The 24,568-nt window shown below is 35.4% G+C and overlaps 1 long non-coding RNA gene across 1 annotated transcript; it reads left to right on the top strand.

The window, feature by feature from the left end:
• Positions 1–484: 484 nt before the first annotated feature.
• LOC112670116 (uncharacterized) lies at positions 485–24,568 on the top strand. Its single transcript, XR_003142770.3, has 3 exons — positions 485–1,128; positions 22,036–22,128; positions 24,215–24,568. It is a non-coding gene; the product is annotated as an uncharacterized LOC112670116 (long non-coding RNA).

A 24,568-nucleotide genomic window follows, 5' to 3' on the forward strand; every position in this document is an offset into this window, starting at 1 on the left:
AATATGAACATTTCTCCAAAGTAACTGCTTAAAAAATGTTGGAGTCAGGATGCCTGGGTGGCTCAGTGTTTGAATGTCTGCCTTTGGTTCAGTGCATGATCCTGGGGTCCTGGGATTGAGTCCCACACTGGGCTCCCCACAGGGAGCCTACTTCTCCCTCTGCCTATGTCTCTGCCTCTCTCTGTGTGTCTCTCATGAATAAAAAAATAAAATCTTTCAAAAAAGTGTCAGAGTCATCTGCAGAAAGTCTTTTCATTTGAGAATCTGGCTGTTCTTACACCAGAGCCTTGCCCCTCACCCCAGTCCCCCCTGATAGCAGTAATTGTAAAGAACTCTCTAAAGGACATGAGTAGTTGGTGCCCGCACATGCTTATATGATCTAAAAAGCCAGACCTTGGGTTATACTCTAGCCTTATTGTGTCGTCACTATTGACAACACAGAGTGTCACAGACGAAATTATGCAGGGAGGGCAATCAGTATTTCTTCTCTAAACTGGAGGATAGAAAACAAAAGGAACAACACAGGAATAGAGAAGGGACAGGATATACATCAGCCCTATAAGCACACAGAGGGATTGGCAAGTAGATTTATGGTTAATATTGTTGACATTACCCTGAGGCAAACTCGTAAGATAGAAATAATCTTCTCAAACATGCTTATCACTGGATTTGTTTATTTATTTACTCAACTCCCTTTCTTAACTTACCCCAACATCTTTCAAGCCCCCAGCTTCCTCCACAGACAAACACACAAATGCATCAAAGCTCTTCAGTTCTTCCCCCGGCGCTTTATACCTCTATCCAAGCCTTCAGCCTCTTATGGTATCTGTTTACTTGTCTGCATATCTCACTAGATTTTTAAAATTAGAGGAGGCAGCAATTTTGTCTTTGTTAAACTGAAGACCTATACTATGACTGGCAGGTAACAGGATTTTTTAAAAGATTTTTTAAAAATATTTTATTTATTTATTTATGAGAGATACAGAAAGAGAGGCAGCGACATAGGCAGAGAGAGAAGCAGGCTCCTCACAGGGATCCTAATGCGGGACTCGATCCCAGGAACCTGGGATCACTCTCTGAACTGAAGGCAGACACTCAACCACTGAGCCACCCAGGCATCCCTAACAGGTATTTTAAACAAACTTTTATTGAATTGAATAGATTCTGTTAATTTAAACTGTGTTATTAACACTGGGACCAGATGATACCAATTTACTCCCTGTTTTCATTGCTAAGGGGGATGTGTATTCCCAATAGCAGAGTTTCATAAATAAAGTAGTGTTCTATTCCATTTGGAACTCTTGGAAAATATTGCTTGCTTGCTTTGGGGCTCTTTTCAGAGTGCAGTTAGTAAAAATCTCTACTGACAAACATTTCTAATAACTGGGAATAACTGGGAAGTCTCTTCAGTGAGGTCAGAGGCAAGAATCAGAGGACTTCGTTACCTCCGTTTTCAGAATATTACGGGGTAGGCCAAAATTTTAATTTTTCTCCAAATACTTGGTTTCTTCCTCTCCTCTCCCATTGTAAGAAGATCGTTGAGCATAATGTGTTGGACATGGTAAAATTTAGCCTGAGAAAAATGTGGTTTTATTGTTGATGATGTTTGTTGTACAGATAGTTTACTCTGGAAAAATCTCAAAGAACAACCTAAGTTTTTTTTTCTACAAAGATCTATCAATTTCCATAAATAGAGCCAAGAATAAAAGTGGCAGAGGCTTTGATCTTGGCATGCTACTAAACAGAAGCCAGGATCTCAGAGCAGGGGATGGATGAGGGCAGATGGGTAAAAAAGATAGGGGATATGTGCCCGTAGAATTTGATTTGAGGCTAACCCTGTCTGAACTAAACCATACATGGTGAAGAAATGCTGGGTGGCATCCTCCAGATTTCACACATCTTCATAAAAGGCTAACATTAAGATGATTTTCCAGTGAAATCATCTTTCTGGGATTGATGTATACTAACATCCTTCCAAATATTGGAAAAAGTAATGGAGTGGCCATGGTCACAGAGTTCTTGGGTTTCTAGACATGAATGAAGAAACAGTAATCACTGTGCTCACTAAGGCATAGACAAGTTTATATCAAAGGGAGGTGGTACTAGGACTATCTAACTAGGGGCTTGTTTGTCTGATACTCATTTTCACTTATGGATGCACCGCTTTGTGAGATCTTAGTTGTTCAAGAGTAAGAGCACTTTCTGACTCCTCTACTGGATGGCCCACACTTCAAAGACAATGCTGTTTGCTGTTTTCTCCTATTTCATCCTTCCCATTGTACCCCACAAATAGTCATTCTCCTCCAAATTCTACATGTGAGAAAATCTTGAGTTGATTGTGTGTGAAATGATGCTAGAGCTCAAAGGAGTTCAAGCAAGAGAAAAAGTAGAGGTCATATTGAAATATGGAAATAATTAAAGAAGGGGTAAAGAATTAAATTTTTATGCCTGTTGATTTTTTAAAATTTTTAAAGATTTTATTATTTATTTGAGAGAGAGAGAGAAATAGCAAGAGTGAGTATGAACAGGGGACTGGGAGAGGGAGAAGCAGAGCTTTATTCCAAGACCCTGAGATCATGACCTGAGTTGAAGGCAGATGCTTAACCGATTGAGCCACCTGGCACCCTGTGCCTGGTGATTTTCAATAATTATAATAGTCACTATTTACTGAGCTTTGATTAGGTGCAAATTACAATACCAGATTATTTTCAGGTATCAGCTAATTTCATTCTTACCAACACTCTCCCATATAGGATATTACTAGCCCAGTTTTTCGGATGAAAAAATAGAAGATCAAAAAGATTGACTTGCTCAAAGTCACACTGCAAGTCAGTGATAGAACAAATGCTCAAACTCAGATCTATCAGATCCATATTCCTGACTTCAACTCCCACACTAGATAGCACTTCTCAAACTTCACCAGGGTCTCTTTTTTTCTTGTTTGTTTATGGAAAAGTGGCTGTAGTTTTAATCAAGATAACTTATGAAAGCTAAAAGAAAGCTGAAGTATTGTAGATAATATAAAGAAAGGTATGATAAGGTCCCAAAATATTTTGAAGTCAAGATTATATTTTGTCATATTTTTCACTTAAGGATGGAGATTCTTTTTTCCTGTGGATCCAAATATTCAGTGGGTCACTAAATGCCTCATAAACTTCAAATTCAATTGGTCAAAAACAAAGCACTCATTTTCCCCAGCCCAGTCCAATATCCTCTTCTTCCCCACCTCGGTCTGCCCTCTGGTTGAAGGAACTAACGTGCAATCTTCCATGTCAAAAGCTTGACAAACATCTTCAACTTCTCCTAATTGTGTTGAACACCTCACAGATCTGATTTTTTTTTTCTCCTTTTCTTTTTCTGGCCCCTCCTCAGCTCCATTTCCTGCTTCTCCTTCTGTAATCATCTTTCCCGTATTAGGTTCCGTAGTTTTCCGGTCCTCTGCTCTCTTTTCCCTCCTTTACATACTCTTCTTATGTGATTCCATTGATGCTTAATGCCTTATACACCATCTTAAGATGGTAATAAATTCGAAATCTATGTTCCCTACCCAGAACACATACTCTCTCTGTCATTGTCCCTGATAGACAATAGACACCTAACAATTAAATCTCTAAAACAGAGTTTCATCTTCCAAGCCAGTTTTTAAATGTTTAAAAGCTCTTCCTCCAACATTTAAATGGCACTGCCATCCTGAGGCGCCTGGGTGGCTGTCAGTCAAGTGTCATGCTCTCGGGGTTATGGAATTGAGCCTGTGTGGGGCCCTGCACTGGGCATAGAGCCTACCTAAGATTCTCATTCTTCTCTCCTCCTCTCTCCCCTGCTAAAAAGAAAATTTTAAACAAATAAATAAAGGGCACTACCTTCACAAAGTTGATCAGGCCAGGGATGTGGTATCATTTTTAACTCTTCTTTTTGCTCTTCCCATCCTGCCTAAACATCACACTACTCATAAATTCTGGATTCTACTAGGCACGATCCCCTCTGCCACTTTCCTACTTCACCTTCCCCATTTCCTTTCACTCACATGACAGCTTAGCACCGTACATATTCTTCTTATAAGTTGTCAGTCTTTCAATCTCTTCTCCACACTGTCCTGAGAGCACTTTTTTAGAGACAAAATCCAATCTTTACTAACTTTAAACATGTCCATGTTTAACATCTTGCCATTTGCAATGGCATGGATGGAGCTAGAGACTGTAATGCTAAGCGAAATAAGTCAGTCAGAGAAAGACAAATACCATATGATTTCACTCATATGTGGAATGTATGAAACAAACAAGCAAAGGGAAAAAGAAAGAGAGAAATCAAGAAACAGATTCTTAACTACAAAGAACACACTGATGGTCACCAGAGGGTGGGGGAGGGAATGGGCAAAATAGGATTAGGGAGGGCACTTATTGTGATGAGCCCTGGTGTTATATGGAATTGTTGAATCACTATATTGTACATTTAATATTGTATTGTGTGTTAACTAACTGGAATTTAAATAAACACTTGAAAAAGTTTTTCCATGTTTTACATTTGTTCTCAGGATATAGACCAAATTCTACAATGTGGCTTTAAGACTCTCTGTGATTTTGGTTTTATATATCTTTCTGATCTCATTCCTAGACACTCCCTCCTTAAACTCTAAACCTGGGGTGTCTAGTTTTGGAAGACTGCATGCTCCTTCTCACTCTGGGCTCCTTCTCATCCTCTGGGTCTAGTTTTGGGAAAACTCCATGCTTCCTCTCACTTCTGGATCTGTACTCCTTCTCACCTTTAGTGGGGACAGCATGTCCTTGCCAGCACCACTTTTTACCTTAAGAACTTCACTTCCTCTTTAAACTTAAGTACAATAAATAAATAAATAAATAATAAATAAATAATAAATAAATAAATAAATAAATAAATTAATTAAATAAATAAACTTAACTACTATTGCTGCTCAGAAGCCTTTTGAGAATCCTCTCTAAAGTGCAGGATAATTGTTGTCTTCATGCATTCCCTTGTACCCAGTTCTTCCCCTAAAACCACTGATTTTATCATACTCTATTGTATTCTTCAAAAATGTATGCTCAGCACCTAATGAAGTTTTAGACATATAGAGGATCATCAGTAAATATGTGCTGGAAAAATGAATAAGAATGAATGAATGAATGAATGAATGAACACCAACACTAGGTTATGTTCAGAGCTACTTCACTCGTGGGGAGCGGGAGGGGTTGTAGAGTGTACTAAGAAAGAGAAAGGGCAGACGACTGATAATACTATCCCAACTTGTGGATTCATGGCACACTTGAGGCTAGTTTGTGACCTGGAATATGGTTGTGAATTTAAACTGATCAGTAGTTGTGACACTTTGGATTCATGCCAAAGTACTGCTCTTATACCTGAATTTGCTATTGAGGAAATAATGTTGTTGGAAGAGCCACTAGGAAGGGGCTTTTGGAGTTCCAGGGGGAGCAGGCAGATGAGAAGACACTGGAACAATCAATTTACACCAACAACCCCTATAGCTCCACACCCAACTTTCAGAGAAATTTCCCCCTGTTGGCAGCCTTCCCTCTGTTCTTTGCAGGCTACATGTTCTACTAGGCTGACTCAGCTGCCTCTGAACTCTGAGAAGCCTCATGTCTCCCCTCCTGGAGATTCTCAACTACTAAGTGTTCCTAGGCTGCTTTGTACCAAGACAGAGAGAGAGATCTCAGTACCCAGCATCACTGGATTGTCCCATCAAAATCTCTGCCTATGAGCCAAAAGAAATTGAAAAGCTTTATTCCAAAAGGCCCAAGCCTCATAGTGGCTGGGATCCTTTCAATGAAACATCACATTAAGAACATTAAGGTCAAGGGGCGCCTGGGTGGCTCAGTGGGTTAAGCTTCTGCCTTTGGCTCGGGTCATGATCTCAATATCCTGGGATTGAGGCCACATTGGGTTCCCTGCTCATCAGGGAGTCTGTTTCTCCCTCTCCTCCCCACTCCTGCTCTCTCTCACTATCTCTCTCTTTTCTTAAATAAATAAATAAAATCTTTAAAAAAATAAACAAATAAACAATAAGGCCAAATCTTCAGACCCTAAAGATTAGTTCATACAGGAAGCAACAGATCTCCAGCAATGTTGCCAGTTGGGAACTACCAATCTTTCATACTTTAAACATAATTCAGTCACAATGACTTCCACCGCCATCAAGAATCTGAGGTAAGATTGAACTCTCAACAGAATAGAAAAGGTTTGGAAACTAGGATGGGATTTGACTGGATGTCTGAACTTCCTGTTACCACTAGAAAGTGAAGGCCTCCTGCATTTGCTTGATAGAAGATGAATTGAAACCAGTGAATTATACCTTTCAAGTTGTGGGATGCCAGGCATTTGAGCTTAATTTCGCTTCATGTTGTTCTATTCATCTATTTATCAAACAATGATGATTTAAAAAGGCTATCTAGACTATCAAATTTGGAAAAAGGAGACATGAAAGACTCTCTAACGTTGACGTAGACATGGAAACTGACCGTTGGGAAAAATGAACTGAACATCAAAAACTGTAGGAAATTTATTTAACAAAGCTTAGAATTGTCAAATGTAGCAATATCCAAGAGTATTCTAAATTGGTTATTTTATAGGCTCAAGTTATTTAATTTTAGGTCAAAATTTTAACAAAGTTTTGAAGCTCAAATGATGATTACACAATACTGTGGATCATGCATTTCACAAGTTATTGTTTCCTCTTTAACCAAGTTTTATGATAGTTGCATGAAAGACCATGTATTTTATATTCATGAAATCTATCTGGACTAAATGGAAATAATCCTACAATAAGCATGAATTAAGAAATATTATTTTCATTGGCCAAAGTTGGGACAATTTGAACAACAAAAAAAGTAAATGAAATCAATTAATACACATTGAATAGATATTTTGAGAAATAAATTTGTTGTGGGTACCTTTGGAAGTAACTAGGACACCAACCCTTCACTGTTGAAAGAAAACAATTGAGCATTTATGTTGACATCCTCATATGAATTGTATTTTGTCATTTTTTACACAGGGAAATTTGATTATGGATAACATATTAGGTGATGTATGTGTTACTGTTAATTTTATTTGGTGTGATTGTGCTTATGTGCATATGTTTTAGTATGTAAGGGCAAAATGAGATAATGTTTGAAATTTAAAAAACACTGTAGTAAAAAAATAAACAAATGTAGCAATATCTTGATAATTGTTGGATCTAGGAAAAGTATATTCTGTGTGACTTACTACACTATCCTCCTTTTGTCTTCTTTGTTTTGAAATATTTCAAAACAAAACTTTTATAAAAGAAATATTGGCTTTCTGAAGTGTTGGTTAATTCACCAGTATAATGGGTCTAAAATGTACCATGTCAGGTAAATACCACTTCCTACACATAGATGCTCTCAAATCTGTCCATTTTCATGGCAGATTTGCATTATCTCTTGCCTCAGTGAATGAATTACCTTTCTAATTACCCTTTGTAACTCAAATCTCATAGTCCATATAGTGTGCCATGGTCCCCCAGCAGGCACTAATCAAATGTTCTGAAGCAGCAATCAGGAAACTTTCATGTCAGATAGGTCACACAATTATAGGGAGAGAAGAGCAAATCAGTGAGAATATATGCAGAAAAGATAGGAATCTAATGGTGGCTCCAATGTAGGGCTTCTTGGGTTCACTGGGTGGCAAGTCCAGGTGAATGTGAGCTATTCTCAGCTATCATGACTTCTTTTCTGATGTATACTATTTCCATTGATCAAATATTAGGTCTCTTAGGAGTCTGCCATCTACCTCTGGTTTTCATTGTTTTAGTCTATTTGGGCTGATATAATAGAATACCGTAGACTGGGAGGATTATAAACAATATAAATTTATTTCCTACAGATCTGTAGACTGGGAAGTCCAAGATCAAAGCCCAACCAATTCAGTGTTTGGTGGTGTTTGCTTCCTACCTCTTAGATGATCATCTTTTCACTGTGTTCTCATGTGATGGAAGGGTTTGAGAGCTGTCTGGAGTCTCTTTCAAAAGGGCACTAATGCCACTCATGGAGGCTTCACCCCCTTGACCTAATCACTTTCAAATACCATTGCGTTGGGGGTTAGGTTTCAACATACTAATTTTTAAAAGACACCAACATTCAGTATATAGCATCCATCATGAATGTTGAGGGATATGGGAGAGGTCTCCAATATGGGCACAGCTGGTAGAAGTGGAGAGGAGAATGTATCTGCATAGATGGACCAACTCAAGACATCATCTGATAGGCCAGTGATGTCATGGGACACCACCTCAAACAGCCACTGGAATCAATTGTCTTGCTTTTATGTGATTCTTAGCTTGGGAAGAATTTTCTTAATTAATGTTTAATTTTCTAATTTTTCTTCAAATGAAATATGTCTTCAAGAAAAATTTGAACTTTGAGATGGCTCTGGAAGGAATGAGTCGGATGGTGTTTAGGGGTCCACATTGCATGGGAAAATGCTTTCTTACAAGTAGGGAAAATAAAGGACAGAGGTGGAAGAGCATGGGGTTCCAGAATTGCAAATAGTCTTGTGGGTCTGACATGTGGAGTATATTGATTATTTAGCATAAGCCATTATGTGCATTAAATTCTCTTTAGGAGATACAACGATGAACCAGTCAAGTCATTCACACATTAATTCACACATATGAGACAGGTATGTATTGAATGTGTACTACATACCGGATACTACCATAGAGGATAAGTAAGACATCATCCCAATTCTCTTACCTACTGCTGGGAGATTCAAATGCACTGTTCATTAGGCTGTTGCTTGGGAGTAGGACGGTCAAACTAAGTGTTTTGACCTTATATCTGTATTGACAAGAGAGTTACTTTGTATCATTTGCCACATCCTTTTTATTACCTAGAAAACTGAATAGAAGAGGTCCTCCAAAAATGATTCCTTGATTAAAAAAATTAGAAATTATGTATTTAATGGAAAAGTACATTTTTAATTCATATGAACTTTGTAAGAAAGGTAATTGGTATTCAAAACTGAGAGGGGTATATAGCAAATGGGAACAGAAATTAGCTCAAAATATATGTCCTAAGTCCATTTTGACAATATTAAATGTATAGATTATGGTAACTTAACATGAAAAGATTGGCTGGAGTAAAAACCTTGTAAGATGCTAAAAGTGGGTCATTTCTATCATTTAAGTTTGCAGTTTGAAGCCAGAATGTAGGTAATCTGTATATTTTTATTATTCTATAATTTCTTTATTATAGAATTCTGCTCATTTCAACTACACCCAAACTTTATTTGCAGTGCATTTGATAGCCGAGTCATAGTCATTAGAATTTTCTTTTATTATTATTATTATTTCTCAAATCATGAAGACTGCTACTTCAGGACCCAGGGTCAGGAACTAGATGACTGAAGAAGTATTATAGTGAACGTGAACAGTCTGCTTGATTTTAATGTCATTAAATTTGAAGTATGTTTCTTTTAAATGAATGTAGGGCAGTAATATCTTTAAATTTCAAAGGGTAATTTTTAGATGGGCTATTAGTAAATGTGTTATTATAGCAAGATTTCAAAGAAATGATGGGTGGGAAATGAGTTGTTAGTTTAACAGCAGAACCCTACAGTCTTAGGCACTGGACTATTGACTTTTGTTGGTATAGTGCAAAAAAAAACAAAAAAAAAACAAAACAAAGAAATTATCCAAAGCTTTTAAAAATATTTCCAAGAACATGACAGCTAGAATGTATGAGCCATACTTCCATCTCAAAGACTTCTATATCACTAAGGTTTTAACTCAATCTGTTGGAAACTCTTTTCCCAATATCCTTAATGCAAGCAAAATGGAAAATGGATTCTCATTTCTAATATTTGCTTTACAACTATTTTTTGCTAAAACATTTGTATTGTTGAAAGCAAGGACTATTCCACTCCTTATTATTGCAATTACTTCACAATCAATGTTTTCAAGATAACTCTAAAACAAGTTATTTATTAAAATGTGAAAGGAAGTAGTGCATATCCTCTAATTATATGATTCCTTGTGGTTGAAATGTCTCAACTTTAAAATTAAGAGTTAGAATGCTATATTTAGTTGGTGGATATACTGAAAACCTACTACTTGAAGCCTCCTGTGGATGTCATCTTACTAACCAAATGATCTCTAAAGATAACTACTTACAAGAGCTACAATTTTTTTTATTAATAAATAGGTTACATGAGGCATTAAATAATTGATCCATTTATTTTGAAAAAGTCAACCCAATTAAAGAAGACGAACCACACCAATTGTTTTACTGTGAGAAAAACGTGTTGCTTTTTGCCCCTGAGACATACAGACGCAGCTCTATTTCAACAACAGGAAAAACAGTACTCCAAAGATATGTGTAAATTATGCCAATTATTTTTTATTGTTCTCCTGTGGATAAAATTCTTACATGAATATGTAGTGTATCATTTACTTATTTACTTACTAATGGAATTTTCCTAGCAGGAATAAAACTAAGAAAACAAACATAAAATTATTAAGGATCTTTGGGGATAATACATTAATAATACATTAATAATACCATATAGTAAAAAAAACAAAAACAAAAAAAGTCAAAGTTATTTCTGCTCCTGAGTCAACATGATGAAGCTTTATTTGGTTAAGTAATATGCACTATATTATATGAAAAGTAAAATAACCAGGTTAAATCTAAAAATCAGAGATAAAGAGACACCCTTTTGTGCATGTATTAATGATAATTTAAAAAGAATGAGTAGTATAACTAGCATGAGATTTTGTGGGTGTGAGTCTTTAATGCTTAGTTAAAAGTGTATCTCTATTACCTCAATTAGTAACTCTTAAGATTGCAAATGATCTAAATAATTATTTTTAAAGCATTTCATTGAGATGCTCCCCAAGTGTTTCATCTGTGACTGAGAAAAAAATAAATAAATAAAATAGGAGGGGGGTTTTATATATACAATAAAAGATGGATATATTCTTTTTTAGTATTTATTAAAAACTGAAGCTAATAAGGAAAATGTAAAAATGTTTTTATTTTCAAATCTTATGTGTGTTTACTTGTCTTTTAGCATTCAAAGATTCCGGTATGACTTTAACTCCAGTATTATGCTTTTGGAATCTTTTTTGTTATTTAGTTTAAAAAACAGCTCATATCTTTAAAGCTCTGGAATGGTGTAAATCATTACAGTGGTTTCACATTTTCATGGGATCAAGGAAACAACAGTAAGCTCATAAAACAGATACCACTAATTATGCAGAGGAGAAGTCATAAAGTTACTAGGAGAAGCATGTTTTATATTCATGGACACATCATTAAAAGTTTAAGACATGCTATCAAATTCTACATTTTAATACTATACCCAACAGCATTAAACCCTCCCAACAAGAAAATCAGATTGTTTAATGATCCTTTTTTGTCACACTGGTTTTATATGTCTGCAGTTGAAGCAGATGTGGAGTTTGTATTGCTCAACTTTTTTTAAAAAACACTGAACAATTAAAGAATCATTTTATCCTTTATATCTAGTGTTTTTAAAAGATCTAAATCATCTTCTGGTATATTTTTCTTAAATAAAATGTATTTATTGAGGTAATAAGCTTTAATTCCAGATAGCATGTGTGGATTTTTAAAATAACGACTTGAGTTTTCTTCAGATCCTACAAAACCATAAGGAGGGTTTCATAATGATAAAATAGCTTCCATTTTATATTAGTTTCTAAAATTTAAATTTAAGAAAATAAAATCAAATTTTGGGGCACATATAAAAACACAAAGTGTTGCCTGTCACTAAGAGAAATCACTGAGAAATCCAAGAATCATACAAAACATTAACATTACAGGCAGTAATTTTAATAGATGAACAGAGCTGGAACATCACAGGCATTTACCAACACTGGCACACATGTGTAAGCGGCAGCCTTTTTTTACTTGTCCACAAAGAGGCTGAAGATGATCTAAGATCATAAGTTGTGTACAATTCTAAAATGTTTCCCTTTGTACATAAGTAAATGTTTTTCATTCCACAATTTAAGCACATCTGATAGCTCCAGAATACACACTTTCTTGAGTATTTTAATGGGAATTTTACATATTGATGGCTTCAAGCTTAATCTCAAAGTGAAAGTAAAATATAGCCATGGCAATTCAGAGATGAGACCTAAAAGGCTCCAAATGGGGGGAAAAATAGAATGATTAGTTGTTGGGGATAAGAAATAAACCATGGGAAAAGCAAAGTCGTTGAAAATGCTTAAAAACTACAAGAGAGATTTATGCACCAGATCAGAGTTTGAACTCAAGGACCCAATCACTTCAAGGAATTTAGTGAGGGTTTATTACTGGAACGTGGTGAAGTCAGCTGTGTCGATGGATGGCCATGGGAAGAAGACAGAGCTTGGTGCTGCTTACCGGCTGTGTGCTTTGTCATCTGATTTTGCTACGACTTCACCATCATTCAATAATTTCCTCTTGATTTTTTCATGCATTGCACTGAACATCAAATGGTAAGAAGCTATGGATAAAATACTGAAGGAAAAATAAAATCCTCTTGCTTTGATTTTTGGATTTACCCTATCAGGGACACACACTGGTTTACAGTTTAAAAGCTACAACTATGTCCCTCAAAATGCACAACAGCATGTTACATAAATGCAAATTGATCAACATCGTGCACTACAATGTGATGTTTCCTCAAAACAAATTGTCCTAAACTGAAACACGGAGGGAAAGGCAGGTATATATAGGTAGATGACAGATAATGAGAAAGATTATAATAGACCAATTTACCTTTTGATAAAAGTGTATTTGATTTATATGCACACGCCTGCACACACACACGAGCAACTACCAAACACTCCACATTATGCTAAGCACTCCTCCATATACAAATTTATTTAATCCTCTTGACAACTTTAAGAGGTAATTACTATTTTTACCCCTATTTGATAGTGAGGAGACGGAGGTAAAGTCTGTCCGAGGTCCCAGAGCTTATAAATTTAGGAACTGGGATTAAAAACTAGGTAATTTATTAAACTTTTTCAGAATATATTGTAATCTTGATCTATTTCATAAATCATGTAATATATATGAAAATTACAGAGCCTTTTAATTATCCTCAGATATTCATATGATACATACACTTACTTTATTAACACATAAAAGCTTGTATGCTTTAGCTATCAGAATCTCCACTTGTGAGAAAATCTTTAGTAGGAGGTATCAAGAACATGAGGACTTTGACACTAAATCCATTTAACCTGTAACCACAAGAACTAAAGAGTTGGTTCTTTGAGGTTAACAGATAAGTAGCTATTTTTATTGAAACTACCGACAGATGACTTTTAGGAATCGAAGCTTTTAGGAGTCAGCTTTTACAGATTTTGGGCTGGTTTTAATTTAAGCACTGCAAGCGAAAAACAACAAACTTAGAAGAAAATATGGTTACTCATTTGCATCTCCAATTTAATAATGTCCATAATTGTTTCGGATACCAAAGTTAGATCCAAATGCTTCTCTACCAAATGCAGCTGCTCAGCAAACGAACACTGATTTGATTTTTCTGCAGGGTACATGTTCACTCGCTGTTCTCATGATGAATAAATAATGCCACGATGCCGTGGAGTTGCGGACCTTGCCCTTCTTGTGAAAAGGGCTGCGTCTGCTTATTCTCAGACATTCACGATCCTAAAGGAATAAGACACCAGAGGCCTGTGAATGAGAAGGCCTTTTCAGACGTACAAAGCCTTCCCTCCTGAATCCACCTTAACCAGTTTGGAGAAAAGAGCTTTTGGCACCAAGGCATCCTTTAGGAAAGACTGATAATGATCACTAAAGACATACTGGGGGCTGCTGCCTCACTCACTTCAAAGGATTTCTCTCTTAATCAACATTAAATCATCATTTTGCCAGGGATATAAGGACAGCTGTACACAATCTATTTGTTTTAAACCAGATTACAGCCAGGTCCCTCTGCCAAAGTATAAACTTCTTAATGTTGTCTGTGCTTTAATATTTTTTAACTTGGAACTTTTATTTCCAATTCAGTGTCCCAAATTAGCATTTCTGTCTTAGTTTATGGATTGGGTCTTCCCATGAAAGCTGAGCTAATAGCTTTATCAATTATCCAGATAACTTCTACAACCAAACAAAATAGACTGAAACAAAACTTTTTAACATAAATTACTCAAACATTTTAGGCTGCAAAATCTGAAGTCTCAACTTGCTACATCATTTTGTGTGGTATGTACTGATTGTTTGGTATTAACTATCTGGCATATACAGTTGTGCCTCTTCTTTTTTTCTTCTCTAAAATGCAGATCCACGTGCCCTACATCTTTTACCTTTGTTTTGATCCTGTGACATTAGCAACCCTAATCCTTCTTATCCCTTGGTGGTCCTGATAAGTCAAGGATAACTACAAAGACATTTTATTGCCCAATTAAAGAAAAGATATTTTAAAAAGATAACGAACCAAGGCCCTAAATTTCAGCCCCAGTTGATCTCTCTAGTTTTATGCAAAAGAACATTAAGCTACGATATCTAAAATCAATCAGCGATCATTACTTCAAAATTATGTATTAAGTAGGTACAATATAAATTAAGTAGATGCAATTTCTGCTACATTGAATTATAGTCAACTAATACAGAGTTCTTACTTAAATTTGGTTCAAAACAATGTCATTAGCAACATGAATGATTATATAACTGGAGAATATTCATGGTATACAATATTTCTATTGATTTTAGAGTAGTTTATGCTTATTGATAATCCATTCTGAGTCATTACCTCCATTGTGCTGATTACTGAATGGAACAACAGAGATTTTTATTAAATTACTTTGCTACAGTATTAGATGAGAAGCAATGAATATTTCTTTTGGTCTTACAATTCTAGCATCTCTTGCTAGCAACATATTTTGAAATCTTTTACATTTTTTTTTGCTAGCAATGTAGAAAGAAGAAATGTGGGTTAGAATTTTCTTTAACACATATACCAGAAGATGTTGCTTTATGACCGTATAGAATCTTAAGTTAACAAAACATCAATTTTTAATTATGATTGATAATATATATTATGCAGGCACTAGGGGAGGCTTTGAGTATTTATCATAGAGGTCCATTTAATTTCTGCTGCTTTCCACCCTTGAGAGGAATTTTATAAATGGAAACTGAAAGAGTGAAGACCCACAGAATAGAAGACACTCAAGACCTCAGATGGATGAGCACCTTTTTTTCTTCTGTTTACATTAGAAAAAGTGCCAATTGCCTGTAAAGTTAGTGTCACTGGGCCTCCCTGAAGGAGTGATACAATATGGACCCCTAACCTCTTCTCAACCACATGTCCGAAGCATGGAGAGATCCAGGAATGGAAACCTTTAATCATAGCTATGCTACCTTTACACCTTCCAAGTAGGAAGGAAACTTGTGTCTCTGTCCATATTTTGAGTGCTGACGTTTTATAAGTGGTTTAGGGAAAGTCCAAAAGGACTCCTGCGTCAAGACTGTTCTAGGACAGTTCAGTAATGGGTGAACAGTAGTCTCGTTATAGTTCAGAAGATGTGAAAGTTACTTCTCGTTTTCTCTTCTGCATTATTTCCCTTCATTCTCCCCAAGCCTTGCAGCCCTTCTGACCAAATTCCTAGTCTGTCTTACTGAATTCTTGGGTCCTCAAGTGGCCAAAAATGGAACAGTTATGGAGCAGTATAATTTATAGTGCTAGAGCCTCATGCACTGCATAAGTTCAAATCCTCTGCCACTGTCTAACAGTGTACCATTGAGATGTTACTTAAATTCTCTGATATGTCATAGTTCCTGTAAGATTACTTTGAGAGCTGAATGAGGGAACATATTTAAAGTGCTCAGCATAGTACTTGGTATACAGTAATATATTAAATATATTTTATTTAATAAATAAATATTTATTAAGCTATTAATAACATTAATAGCCCTCCTTAATGCCCATTACCCATCTAGCCCATTCCCCTGCCCACTTCCCCTCCAGTAACCCTCAGTTTGTTGCTACCTGGATAATTTTTGAGTGGAATATAACTCAATAAATATTAATATTAATTAATAAATAATTAATAAATAAATTATTAATAATTTATTATATTAATAAATATTAAGCTATTATTAATTATTACCACCTACCATAAAAAGCACTCAGATTTGTGAGGATATAGCATAAAACGACAAAGTAAATATCATGATTAATTACAGGGTGAAATTATCATTCCAACATCACCAATTGACATAACACCACAAAAGGATTCCAAATACAGTTCTCCTTGCTTTCTGGAACAGAAAGGATTATGATTCCAAAATAACAGATACTTATTAACAGCCATAATTAGGAGAGGGGAGGAATTTACTTTTTAGGTTGATTTATATGATGGTTGTGAGCAGCTGTCTTCAGAATTCCTGAGAGGACACCCAACTCCCAAGTGAAGCAGTGGAAATGCTTTGATTGCTGCATTCCACAAACCATCATCAAAGTATTTATTTAGTCTGAACGCCTAACTGGTTCATCATCTCTAGAGGTTTGATAGCTAACAGTTTATCCTTAAGCTCAAGAATTCATATCACCAGTGGAATTTTTTCCATCAGAGTGACATATCTAGGTTTCAACACTGAGGAAACACATCCAAGCATTTTATGACTGGACTTCTTAAAACTTCTCAAGTCTTAAGTAAGAATTTTACTTTACATGTTATGTGATGTAAACATTTATTATCTTCAAATTCTTAAACCATTTCTCTTAAGGTGTTTGTCCTTGCAATAATCTTTTACGAGCATCTCATAATTTTCATTTTTAGAAAGTTTGGTCATTTTGTATATTCTCATTGCCAAAGTTGCACAAAGTCGAACACCTTTGCCCTGAAATATTGAAATATCAGAGTCCTGAATATTGAATGGGGGAAATTATGGATAACTGAGATATTAACAAGGGATAACTTAGAGCCCCTGACACTCAAAAACTTCACATATGCAAGGGCAGGAAAATAATTGATAAAGCAAAAAGTTTTTTTTTTCAAAGATTTTATTGATTTATTCATAAGAGACAGAGAGAGAGAGAGAGAGAGAGAGAGACAGGCAGAGGGACCCAATTCCGAGTCCCCAGGATCCGGCCCTGGGCCGAAGGTGGCGCCAAACCGCCGAGCCACCCGGGCTGCTCAACAAAAAAAGTTTTAAAAAGAAAACCAATGAAATTACCAGAAGGGGAAAAAAAATCCCTTGAAAATAAGAGCATGTTAGAACTGCTTTGAGGAAATTAAACATGAAATGAATTGTATTTTACATATTATTATTTTTTAATTTATTTATTTATTTATTTATTTATTTATTTATTTATTTATTTATTATTCATGAGAGACACAGAGAGAGAGGCAGAGACATAGGCAAAGGGAGAAGCAGGCTCCCTATGGGGAGCCCCACGCAGGACTTGATCCCAGGACCCTGAGATCATGACTTGAGCCAAAGGCAGACGCTCAACCACTGAGTCACCTAGAGTCCCTATTTTATGTATTTTAAAGGACAGTATTGGTTAAAGGTATTGCTGAAGTTATATTCCACTCAAAAATTATCCAGGTAGCAACAAACTGAGGGTTACTGGAGGGGAAGTGGGCAGGGGAATGGGCTAGATGGGTAATGGGCATTAAGGAGGGCACTTTTGTAATGAACACTGGGTGTTGTATGTAAGTGATGAATCACTAAATCCTACACCTGAAACTAATATTGCACTGTATGTTAACTAGCTGGAATTTAAATAAAAACTTGGAAAAAATTATCCAGGTAGGGTAATAAAACATATGTTTATAATAAAATATTATATATATATTTAACAACATTGAATTATATAAAAGATGCCTTATTTTATCTATATAAGAGTGGCATTATCACTGGGGCCATTTTATTTTTGATGATTGAGCCTCTTAAGGTAAGGCTGGGTTTTCATTCTTTGTGGCAGAGCCAGCTAAGAAATTGCACACCTGGCACCCACCACTTTCTCTAATCCCTGCTCCCCTCTTTATTTTAGTTTATACTTTCCTGGTGTTAGCACCCCATATTGCCCCTGCCATTCTACAGCACACTGTTCCAAGCCTGCCTTCTCAGAGGAGAGCCCTTCCATCACAATGTATCCCCTTGAGTCTTACTACTGCAAGTTGCTTACAACCCCCAGGGAAAAGATGGAATAGTCCCATTCATGATTAATGTCACTAGTGCTAACGTGGCTTCAGAAATATCTGGTTTAAATATTTTACATTTTAATAAGCATAAAAGTCTATGTTTTCATGTGTTTCCTATTCCAAGAGTTAGGAAGTGTTTCTTTAACAATTAATAATTCCAAATGAACTATAAATCCTGAAATTTCTTATAGGTGAGAATGTTCTGGAACTTCATGTAGGAAATCACCTACTTCACCCTCATATATTGCTATACATTTGACCACCTGAGACATTTAGTATACTACATCATTTTTTAAAAATTTATTTATTTATTTGTTTGTTTGTTTGTTTATTTATTTATTTATTTAAGAGAGGAGTGGGGGAGACTAGAAGCAGAGAGAGGGGCAGAGAGAATGAGAGAATCTTCAAGCAGACTCCCCATTGAGCATGGAGCCCCATGTGGGGCTCAATCCCAGGATCCTGAGATAATGACCTGAGCCAAAATCAAGAGTCAGAAGCTTAACCTAAGGTCACCCAGGTGCCTCTATTCTACATCATTTTATTCAAAGCACCATATAGATGATTTCTTGGATTGTTCTTACTTTATGTAAAACAAATGAAATTATTTCCACCTAAAATAAAGAAACAAAAGTTTGCTGACCTTCTCAAAATTAAAGATAAAATCTTTGGACATTTTAAATGATTTGTGAAGGGTGATTATATTTACATGGGAAAAATGGTTAATTACTCAAGGTTTTCCAAGCTTTTTATATTTTGTATTTTTAGTCCATATATGGGAAAATACCATGAAAACCATATTAAATAATTTGATCAGTAACATTATGTCTAATAAAGTAAAGAAATAGAGCAATTTTCAAAAGAACGGTCCTTCCCAAATGCTCAGTGTTGTGAAATATCTATATAATTAAGACAAAATGACATTCCAGCTTGAACTATTGTGAATAATTGGCTCAACTCTCCAATTTGTTTTGCAAATGTAGTCACGATCAGAATGATAAAATTATATCTATTATAAAGAGACCTCAAAAGGCTGAGACATTCAGGTCAGAACATTGAAAACAAAGCCAAATGTTTACTCAAAATCAAACCCAGAACTTCTTTTGAAATTCACTGAAAGAGCAATCATTTCCAATGTCTTTTCACCTTCTGGTATGAGATGGAAGTCAAACTGGAAATACTGAAACACTTTAAGAAAGGCAGTAAAACAAAAACAAGCCTTCTTGTAAGACTTCCAGATGAAAGAGTTTTGAATAAGCATTTAATCATGTGGATCCTGGTTCAAGCCAAGCTGAACCTCAAAGGTTTACCTGCGCTCATTATTTAGAATTTACAAAGAAATGGAAATGCATTGCATCTATGGGGAACACTGAAGATGAAATGATTTTATGAGGAAACTGAATATTTACATTTAGCGCCTTGTTGTGGTCCATCTGGCAGAGGGGAACAACTGAGTGCTGCACTTCTCCCAGGCTGTTTGGAGGTATTTTTGTTTTCAAATGTTGTGCTTTCGCAATGAGTCTTTTTTTTTTTTTTAACTTGCACAGGATGTTAAGTTTAAAGTAATGTGCCAGCTGATTTTCCTAGCCGATTTTAAATCTCTAGATTTGTATAATGAGTGTTTTGATTAAAAAAAAAAAAAAAGTCCTTGGGAAGATAGTAGTTTAGAATATGACAAAGAATGTTACTAAAATTAAGTGCTATTAGCTACCTATAAACTGTTCTCAAGCACAAATTTGATGAATCATAATTTAAATTTAACTAGTGTAGTGAGTCAATTAAGAATATCCATCTCCAAAGATATTTTTGAACTTGTAGTATTTTGCAATTGATTCTGTTTGACTGACTGCCATGCTGGCAAATCAACCTAGTAAAACTTATATTTTCTCCTGTGCCATAAAGATGAAACCAATAATCAAAGAGAAAAAAAAAATCAGGATTTTTCTGTAAGCAGAATTACCTTTCAGAACGCCAGGTCAACTTTCCTGACATCTTGTCTTAAGAATTACTAAGATTGTAAACTGAATAAATTGGCACTACCAAGAGGTGGCCCTAACATAATTTGGCATAATTCCAGAGCTGATTTTATTTCTTCTTCCTTTTAGAAGGTGACAGCACCTCTTCCCTGAGACAGGATATCCAAGCACACTGTATACACACTCTGAAAAATCATGCTTACAACTGTCACATGAAAGAATTTACAAAGTTACATTTCCACACTGTTTTGGCTTCCTCCACATCCTGACAATAACCAGACTATATGTTTCACTTGTTCTGAAGCCATATATAAATAATAGAATGATATAAAGAATAAAACAAACTGCTTTCCAAAAATGGAGTCTGTAAATCACAGAGTGCAGCAAGTTTTGCTTCTAAAACATCTAAACTCTTCCTGGGTGCCAGTACTATCTACCACAAAAGAGTCACTGGATTACTTTTGATAAGGACTGGCTAATCTTACAAAAGGAAATTATAAAAAAAAAAGAAGAAGAAAGAAAGAAAGAAAGAAAGAAAGAAAGAAAGAAAGAAAGAAAGAAAGAAAGAAAGAAAGAAAGAAGAAAGAAAGAAAGAAAGAAAGAAAGAAAGAAAGAAAGAAGAAAGAAAGAAAGAAAGAAAGAAGAAAGAAAGAAAGAAAGAAAGAAAGAAAGAAAGAAAGAAAGAAAGAAAGGGAAATCCTTGGAATATTACTTCAAAGAGTTTATCATAGATATCAACTCTATGATAATGATTATGATAATGAGTTATCATAGAGTCGATTATCATATCATAGTTTATCAACTCTATCATTGAAAAAGTTACTTCAAAGAGTTTATCATATTTAATAGCACCAGAGAAAAAAGGGCTGCATGTTAAACAGGTAATAGAAAAAGTACTGTGTAAAAAAAAAAATACTATCTTATTAAAAACCTAAACAATAAGGGGGATTGAAATCAATGTTTGTATTGGATAGACCACCATGCCCTAAGTCATCACCAGTAACTGCCTAGCTGAATTTGAAGGTTGTGTGGATTAAGTTGGTGATGTATAGGTGTTTTATTATTATTATTGTTGTTATTATTATTAAACTCTTTTCTGGAAGTATTACATAAAGTGGGAAATAGTAGGTTGGTAGCTCACTGAATTCTTACAAAATAAATATTCCTAAATTATCAGACAAAATCAAGAAATAGATTATTACCTTAAATCTTAAAAGACCCTGTAATGGCCCCTCCAACTCACTACCATACTCTCTTCAAACACCATAAATTGCCTGTGTGGGGAGCTTATATAAATGGAATCATGAGGTATATAGTATTTTGTCTGTCTTCTTCTGCTTAACATTACTTTTCTGGGATTGGTGCACATTGATGACCTCATCTTTTTCATTGTTACATACTATTCAATTTTGTGGCTATACCATAGTGTATTTCTACTGCCACTGGACATTTGGGTCATTTTCAGCTTTGTACTCGTACAAATAGTGTTGTTCTAAATATAATCATCCTTGCCTTCTGGTGTACATTTTTGTCCATTTCTGCTTCAGGTATTCCCAAAAGTGGAATTTCTGGGTCATAAGGGACACACATCTTCAATTTTAGTGGATAATGCAAAACAATTTTCAAAGTAGTTGTGCCAAATAACATCCCCACTGGTAGCTGATGAGAGCTCCATTTGTCCTACAATTTCACTAACACTTGAAGCTGCCTTTTCATTTAGCCAACTGGTATATAGCAGTAAAACACAAATTTTCTGATGACTATTGAGCCTATATAGCTCTTCACATGAATATTGTCCATTGGGATATCTTCCTCTGTGAAGTATCTGCTGAAGTCTGCATGGCTTAATTTTGCTTAAATGATTTCACTTTTCTCTCCTTTCAGGTGGAAAGTTTTTTGTGTGTGTGTGGAAGACCAACTCAGAGCAGTCCTGTGACAAATCATACACTGCTTTCTCCATCCTCACAGTTCTGTAAGGTAAGTCATGCTTAAAACTACCCCCCACCTTTTTTTAAAATAAGAATACTGGGTCCCAGAGAGGGAAACTAAGTGATCAACTCATAATCACTAGAGCTAGGATTAAAATCAAGGGTCTTTCTTTAAATTTCTGATCTTTTCACTTGTAGTCTTGAATCTAGGCAAAGTTGTTATAACAAAGAAATACAATCTAATACATAATGAAGAATACTCAAAGGAAAATATTTGAAAAGTATGTTTGCATTTATTCTCACATGTCTTTGGAACAATTAATATTCTACTGAAGAGAGGAGTTATTTGTGACAGTAAAGTCCCAGCCAAGCAACTCTTGTAGAACCACAGAATAGAATTACAAACTATCAGAAACAAGGGTTCTTTGGCCATATATATTTATGATGCCACTCATCCATCCCAGACCGGAGTGAATGATTACTACATTTGACATTTCTACAAATCACCTATCGAAGTCAGAAATACAAAGTTTCAACTTCACATTTTACCTATAAAATTCTTCTGGTGAAAACACTTTTTACTAAAGCATTCAAAATCGAATAGAGTTAACTCACTCATCTAGGTTTTCTGGGGCTTTAAGTGGATTTCAGACACAGAAGACATTCTTTCAATTTAGATAATGTTTAAATTGAGAAAGAGAGAAAAGGCAGAAAGGAAATCTGTCATTCCATATGAGTGGAAACAGTTGACAGGCCAAATATATGATGGTTTATGAAGAGATTACCTAATTATAGAACTTTTATTATGCATATTATTGTAATCATCATGCTGTCTACTTCAAACATGGTTCAAACTGGTGCCCCAATACTATCAGGATAGATCAAGACAGTTCCATCTGTTGAGCCATCGGATCATTCTGAATTCTGCAAGACATAAAGTGACACTGTCTGTTCCCTAAAGACAAATTATAAAAATTGAAAACCAGAATTTTAAGTTACTTAATGCCTTTTATGGCTCTTAAAAATATACAAAAATTTAAGTAACAAACATTCTATAAGGTTTATATTATGCAATCGGAACCCTTTATGATTTATTTTAATATAAATTGAGCCAAAGCTCACAGCAACGCAGAATGAACCTGGAAAGGAGAAATAGCCTCTAGTATTTGTGAGATTTTACCTCTCTTGGTTTCTATGTCCTTCTCCATAGCGAGGAAGACAGACATTGTATCTCTAGTGTTCTTCCAGTTGAAAGTGCAGCACCTTTCTATGGTATTATTGCTTCCAATTGTACGAAAGCATAAGCAGTCGGGGGAAGATCCCCCAGAGCAAGACATCAAGTATAATGGAGGACAGTGATTTGCTTGGTCGGCCTTTTAATCATATGTATTTGGGTACAAAATCCTGGCTCTGCACCTTTCTAGCAGGGTGATTACAGGCAATTAACTCAGCCACTGAAAGATCTACTAATCAATGAAAGAATGATCCTTGGAGAGTTGGAGGAAATTCTGGGGAGAGAAATAAAAAAGATTCAAGTGGAAGGGGAAAGTCTTCCACATATATCTCTTCTCCAAGTTCCTCAAGTAGCATCTCTTGGAAAACCAGGACACAAAATGAGGCAATACTGAGTACTCTGTATGGACAACTTACCATGTGCTGAGCACTTCCCATATTGCAGAATTTGACACACAGTTGCACACACACAGAGAAATAGGTAGTATGCCTCCTGGTCTCTTCAGTTCCTCCTCTCTGTAGAAGCCAAGCTTCTTTATGGTTTGATATTCATATTCAAATTTCAACTAGTATTTATGCACTACCACACTTAACACTTGCTTGCTTTTGAAAGCTCTGTTGTATGTTTTTTACAATAACAATTTCTGAGGAGCATCTCTTGATCTCTTGCATGACCTCACGCAGGTGGTATTCATCAGGTGCCTCATCTATAAAATAATAACAACTGTACCTTTTTCATAGAGTCATTACAAGAATTAAATAAGCTAATTTTTTAAATGCTTAGAACATTGCCTGGCACGTAAACAGAACAATGCAAATTTTTGTCAAATAAAATAAATCTCTTTTGTTGTCATTTAACTTTTCATGTTCTGATTTTTTTTTTCTCACCAAATTTTCCTTAGGGGAAAAGATCTGTGTCATGGGTGTTTGTGTTTCCTACAGGAAGGCGGAAAACCAGGCCAGGAGAAAGAAAAGAAAGAAAATGATCTCTTATTGAATAGTTCCAATAAACCAAGCACTGGACTAGATGTTTTTTAAGTAAATGTTCCATTTAATTTTCCAAAGAACGTTATAAATTGGTAAGATTCTTCCTGTTTAAAAAATTAAGAAAGAGGATCAAAGAAGAGAAGTTTCTGCCAACGAGGCATAGTAGTGGCTCAGAAAAAAATAACTTTGAAATATTTTGCTTTTCACATTTCTAAATCTGGCTTTTTAGAATTTCTAGGCCGAGATGTATTGTATTGAAACTAGTAAGA

The sequence above is a fragment of the Canis lupus genome, chromosome 25 (assembly GCF_003254725.2).
Source record: "Canis lupus dingo isolate Sandy chromosome 25, ASM325472v2, whole genome shotgun sequence".
In the NCBI taxonomy this organism is placed as follows: Eukaryota; Metazoa; Chordata; class Mammalia; order Carnivora; family Canidae; genus Canis; species Canis lupus.